The following is a 6,423-nucleotide window of genomic DNA, read 5'->3' as shown; positions in this document are numbered from 1 at the left end:
GTATGCTCTCAGAATTCCCTTTCAAACTCTTGATTTGCAATTCAGGCTTTATCAAATCCATTTTTCTAAAAATGGGATATTTTGCATCATAATTACCTGAAACACTTTTTAAAAGTAGATTTCTGGACCCCCTATTCCTGACCTATTAAATCAGTGTTCTGGGATTTGCACCACAAAATATACATGTTTAATAGACTTACCAAGTGATCCTTATGCACATCAAAAGTTTGAGAACTACTGGCATAAATATTTATAAATTATTTTCAGCATAAACTACTCCCAGATGCAATGTGCTTATTATGTATATATTTCTTTCTGTGTAAATTGATTGAAGGTAAGCTAATTTTATTTCATTCTTTTTCTCTCTTCTTTTTTCTCATTTTCTTTATTAATTTTACAAGTTCTTCTGGTATTATTATTCCATAATCCTGTAATAAAGCCTAGGATTTACCTTATGTGTACATTATAGGCCCCAGTATTATTCCTTCTTTGTTCTTATAATTCTAGGAAAAAAAACCTAAAACAAAACAAAAGCAAAAACCTACTCTTCTTAGCTGTCCTCATGCATGCTTGACTTCAACTTTAACCTCTTCCTCTCCCCATAACATGTATATCATTCATCAACCACAACTTTGTTGCCTGTCTCTGAGCTATTATAATTTCATTTTGTGATTCTTAACATAGAATGTATAAAAGGGTCAGCATTTTACATGTCTGGCTGTTGTGCTCAAATTGTTTGTAACTTCACCCCCATAAAAACTCTCAGCATTTTTATCAGAATGGTGAGCCTGGTAGGTATTTTACTACATTGGACTACTATCTTCTAGAAATAATCTGCAGTTCCTCCTAGATTTCCTTGTGATTTTAGACCTGATAGCTTAGATTTCATTATGCTATAATACTGTATTAGAAATGTGCAGCCACAGAGCTAATATGATCAGTAGATGTGTTTGTTTATTGTTGTTTGGGAAATGCAAGGTTTCAAAGAACTGGATATTGCATGCAAGATAAAGCTAAATTTATGGTTTCTTTTGTCAAACTGGCAACACTAGGCTTGGATTGTCACCTAGCAAATAACGGCTGGAACACTCTTCTTGCCCCCTTTAGAGAGGGTACAGGTTCTCCATGGTCACTAATTCTTCTTTTGTTTTGCACTTGAGCTTCTAAGAACCTTTGCACTTGCCTGCCTGGGCCTGTAGCCATTTATGTATACGACTCCTGATACAAAATTGGTTTTATTCTTGAATTTATAACAGCGTTTTCCAGATGGTCTCACTTTTACTCTGTCAATATTTAGATTGCTAGATTTATAAGAACAGATTATGTCAATACTGGTGTAATGGAAGAATTATGGCAGGCTAGTAAAACAGCCAGGAAGACTTTACTCAAGACAGTTGCAATAGGAATCAAGACTATTGCAGTAGGGTCCCAAGTATTGGGTGAGTTCCCTTTTATAATTATTCCTTATTTTTCTAATTTGTTTTGTGACTGGTTTATTCCTTCTAATTGAGCGCTCAACAAAGGGTAGTGTTTGACAACACATGGCCATGGCTTATGCTTTTGATATGCTATTTCTGTTCGTTCTACATATCAGTATTATTATTCCTAGGGCCCAAACTGATACATTGATTTGTTTCTGCTGAAGGTACTTTTCCAGTGCCTTGTGAGTCTGCCGCTCTCTGCTGTACCCCTATTTTTAGAAAGAAAATCAGATGCTTTTATTTCCAGGGCTTTCCACAGATGCTCCATATGGAGTATACAATATGGTATTCTTTTTTTTAAAAAAATATGTTTTATTGATATTTTACAGAGAAGAAGGGAGAGGGATAGAGAGTTAGAAACATCGATGAGAGAGATCGATCATCTGCCTCCTGCACGCCCCCTACTGGGGATGTGCCCGCAACCAAGGTACATGCCCTTGACCGGAATCGAACCTGGGACCCTTCAGTCCGCAGGCTGATGCTCTATCCACTGAGCCAAACCGGTTCGGCAGCAATATGGTATTCTTAATTACATGAGAGATATCTCCACAATAGGCTTACATGAGAAGCAAGAGAAAGTAAGAAAACATGTTCCTCAGTTACAGGATCTATTCATGTGGGAACTACAGAAGAAGAAAAAAAAACGCACACACCACAATTATAAAGCTTATTCAAAATACCAGCAGCCAACCAGATGGAAAGTGAGAGGTTTCTGGGGAAATTTCAGAATAAGTAGTGCCAGTATCTACCATAAAAAGCAAGGATATGTCAACTTGAGAGAAAGTTGTTGGAAGTATATTTCACCAGGTCCTACCTCTGAGATTCAGTCAGCTGTACTCCACTTGTTAATTGTGCCCTAGCCTTCTGCACTTTTCTGATTCCCTGTTTCTGCAATTTCTGCATCATCTGGATTTTTCTCTCCAACCCCTGTCCCAGTGCCCCAGTTTCTTGTAATAGCAAAGCATCTTCCATTGCTTCTTTTCTAGATTGAACAGAATAGAGGTTATTTCCTTTAGTGAACAGTTTTAACTGAACCATAAACACAGCAGTTTGTAACTTCTTCACATTTTTCTATATTGTCTCAAAACTGAGTAAGTGCAGCTAAGACTTGAGTAATAATCTTGTTATCAGGATATGTGGAGTGTCTTCCCTGTTTCTGCAATTTCTGCATCATCTGGATTTTTCTCTCCAACCCCTGTCCCAGTGCCCCAGTTTCTTGTAATAGCAAAGCATCTTCCATTGCTTCTTTTCTAGATTGAACAGAATAGAGGTTATTTCCTTTAGTGAACAGTTTTAACTGAACCATAAACACAGCAGTTTGTAACTTCTTCACATTTTTCTATATCAGTGGAGCTAAAAGCTAAGCCAGTGTCCAGTTGCAGTCAGGTCCAGGTCAGCGCCAGGTTGCGTGGGGTTCAGTGGAGCTAAAAGCTAAGCCAGTGTCCAGTTTCTGCTCCATGTTGCAGCCAGGTCCAGGTCAGTATCAGGTTGTGTGGGGTCCACATGGCCATGAGCTATGTGGGCAAATGCAGGGGAGCAGGAACACGAGAGCCCTGTAAGCTCCACATGGCCATGAGCCATGTGGGCAAATGCAGGGGAGCAGGTGCACGAGAGCCCTCTAAGCTTGGAGTCAACCAAGAGAGCAAACTCCTTTGCTTAGGGAATTAAGTATCCCCAACCTTCCCACGCTTGCAGGGGGGACTGACACACAAGTACCTTCCAGACATCACTTTCCTGAGCATGCATCTGTTCTCTTCCTTGTCCAGTCCCTTCCCCCAGCCAACTGCAGGGAATAGACTCATGGCCCCCTGAGGAGTGTTAAACTGCAGCCTCCTGGCAAAGTTGCCCAAATGACATTCCTATAGTATTTGGCCTTCCCTTTGCTCCATTTCTGTTATTCGTAACTAAGTCAATTACAATGGTGTCTGTCTGTCCTTGCCATTCTGCCACTTTGTCCTTAATTTAAACTGGGATAGTCAGCAGAGAGCCGAGATCAAGGTGGGTAGGTTAGGGAATTAAGTATCCCCAACCTTCCCACGCTTGCAGGGGGACCTTCCAGACATCACTTTACTGACACACAAGTACCTTCCAGACATCACTTTACTGACACACAAGTACCTTCCAGACATCACTTTACTGTGCGTGCATCTCTTCTCTTCCTTGTCCAGTCCTTTCCCCCAGCCAACTGCAGGCTCCCTGAGGAGTGTTAAACTGCAGCCTCCTGGCAAAGTTGCCCAAATGACATTCCTATAGTATTTGGCCTTCCCTTTGCTCCATTTCTGTTATTCGTAACTAAGTCAATTACAATGGTGTCTGTCTGTCCTTGCCATTCTGCCACTTTGTCCTTAATTTAAACTGGGATAGTCAGCAGAGAGCCGAGATCAAGGTGGGTAGGACCAGAGGATGATTCTGATGTGTCCCTGGATCCATGCAAGTACAAGTACATTTTGTGGAAATAACGGAAGACTCACCTCTTTTGGAATATAACACTAAGCTTCCCCCAGCTCACCTTGAGAGGAAAGGCTGTGAGCAATGTTCTCCGATGGGTCTCCCAAGCTCTTAGTTCTTCTGCAGTTGTGGAGGGTGGTGAATATTTGGCTACTCCTTGAGGTGGTGGGTCATGTTCTGGTGCCCAATGTGCTTGCAACATCAAAGTCGCCAATTGCAGAATTTCATACAATAGCTTGTGCACATGTACAAGCGTGGGGGTCTGAATTGAAAACATGCTGTGAAGGACATCCACAACTTCTGGGAAACGAGGAAAGCTTTCCTGTGAGTACCATCAGCTGGCAGAAATACTGGGTAGCGTCTCAATGGCATTAGCATCCCTGCTGAGCAGATCAGAGAAGCAGGCTTTCCTCACATTGTAACAAGAAAAATGTGCACTTGTATGGCTCTTTGGCTCGCATTATCATGTCGCTGTATTCATCAACATAACACTTAGTAAAACATTTGCCTTTCCAAGGAATTAGGGAAACTTCTTTGCATCATGTTGCCTTTGTATAAGGACAGAGTCTTTTATGCTAGTTCTTAACTACTCCCTAAACATATTCCTTTGGAATTTCTGCTTTCCTAGACCCATGATGAATAGATGATAAGAGACTCCTGGAAATAGAATCTATACTAAAACATAGAGTGAGCTCAGGGCTAGGATAGGAGGAACGCAAGCCTGTATCCTCTAAGAAGGCAGGTAATCCATTATCAACTAAAGAACTTGTGTCCTCATCCTTCTTTGAAGGGAAACCCATTTACAAATGGAAGGCTCAGTGGATAGATCATTGGCCTACGGACTGAAAGGTCCCAGGTTCAATTCTGGTCAAGGGCATGTACCTGGGTTGCTGGCACATCCCTAGTAGGAGATGTGCAGGAGGCAGCTGATTGATGCTTCTCTCTCATCGATGTTTCTAACTTTCTATATCTCTCACTTCCTCTCTGTAAAAAATTAATAAAATATATTTTAAAAAAAAAGAAAGAGAAAGTACCTTTAATTCTCACATTGCCTCTCCCATTCTTCTCATTATTTCCTACTGGCCATGCAAATCATTTAACTTTCCTCTTAAAATGATATCCATCCCATGAATACCCATAATTAATTTGCTTAGAATGAGGCCCCCCTAAAGCCCTCACAAATCCTGAAAGACTGGATTCTCATATATATATTCCAGATGTGACAGAGGTTTACCTATTTAAGAGAAAGAATTGCTGGAAACATTCCTGGCTTTCCATATTTCCCCTCTATCAAAACTACTAATCATGATTTTGATAGGATTTTAAGGCCAATTTACCCACACTATTGAATAATAAAATCTTGACTTTGGAAAGGGTAGTCTATCCAGCTGGTATTCCAAAAGAGCAGAGCTCTAGAAGGGAGACTTTTATAATCCAGGGCCTCTTATATGACCGCTATGGGCCCCAAGACCTTTAGCTGGCCCACATCATTTAGGAACGGCCATTTGTATCCCATCCTCACCACCAAATCATTGGGGAGATAGAATTATAAATGAAATCTCCTGCCAACCCAGTAAACATTTCTGCACAAAGTGTAGAAAATAATGAAACAGTAGAGTTGATATTGAATAAGCATTAAACCAGACTGTGATATGCATCACAGGCAATCTGCTAAGGAGATTGCAAAGAGAAATAAATCTCACCTTTGTATATAGCCAGGCAGTTCCAGTCCATTACATACACATCAGTTGTCGTTACCAAAAGGCTAAATAAAACTTTTATTTTTGTGGCAAGCTGTGCGCCTAGGTTCAAACTCCCACAGAAACAGGAAGACAGGGCGATAGCCTCCTGGATGGTCACATTTCAAAGAGATTGTTCCACAGCTTCCAAAGAAAACTCATGGCACGAAAATTGACAAGAGGCTTATTTAGCTTAAAATATGTCTGTACATTTGAAAGACTCAGATATCATTTATTATTTCAAGTTTTCTAAAGAAATTGCTAAACTAAAGGGAGATTCATCTTTCCCTTCTAGTATCAGGGAAATTATTACTTTTTAGATTTCTATTTTACCTTTATACCAAAAACGAGCTGTGAACTAGAATTGTGGCCAATAGAAGAACAAGTTAATAAGGGAACAATTTGACTATATGTTTAGCTGTTCTTTATGAACTGACAAAATGACCATGCTAGGGGTTTATTTTTTGTGAAATAGATTGTTGGCATATTTGATATAGTATATCTAATGTACATCATAATGTTTTAAGCTCTCATGCCCATTTCATAATGGATTTATTTTACTTTCTGTCATGTGTCTACCTTGAATCTCACTCTTGCCCATAAAGGATTCAAGGTAGACACATGACAGAAAGTAAAATAAATCCAGTCTTTTGAACTTCCTATAAAGGTGCTTATTAACTCACCTATTTGCAAATTAAAAGTTCATGTCACAATGTTTAATTGCAAGATGTTTTCAAATAATAGTGTTTGTGTGT

General features: G+C 39.8%; 1 protein-coding gene across 1 annotated transcript in view; it reads left to right on the top strand.

Annotated features, from left to right (window-relative positions):
• The window catches only part of LOC102765647 (CUB and sushi domain-containing protein 3), a gene marked incomplete at its 5' end in the record, with an annotated part of 698,415 nt that overhangs the window by 277,556 nt on the left and 414,436 nt on the right, over positions 1 to 6,423 (top strand). The window lies entirely within an intron of this gene.

The sequence above is a fragment of the Myotis davidii genome, unplaced genomic scaffold, assembly GCF_000327345.1.
Source record: "Myotis davidii unplaced genomic scaffold, ASM32734v1 scaffold713, whole genome shotgun sequence".
In the NCBI taxonomy this organism is placed as follows: Eukaryota; Metazoa; Chordata; class Mammalia; order Chiroptera; family Vespertilionidae; genus Myotis; species Myotis davidii.
The sequence above is the reverse complement of the archived record's forward strand: the minus strand, read 5'-3'. Positions and strand labels throughout refer to the sequence as shown.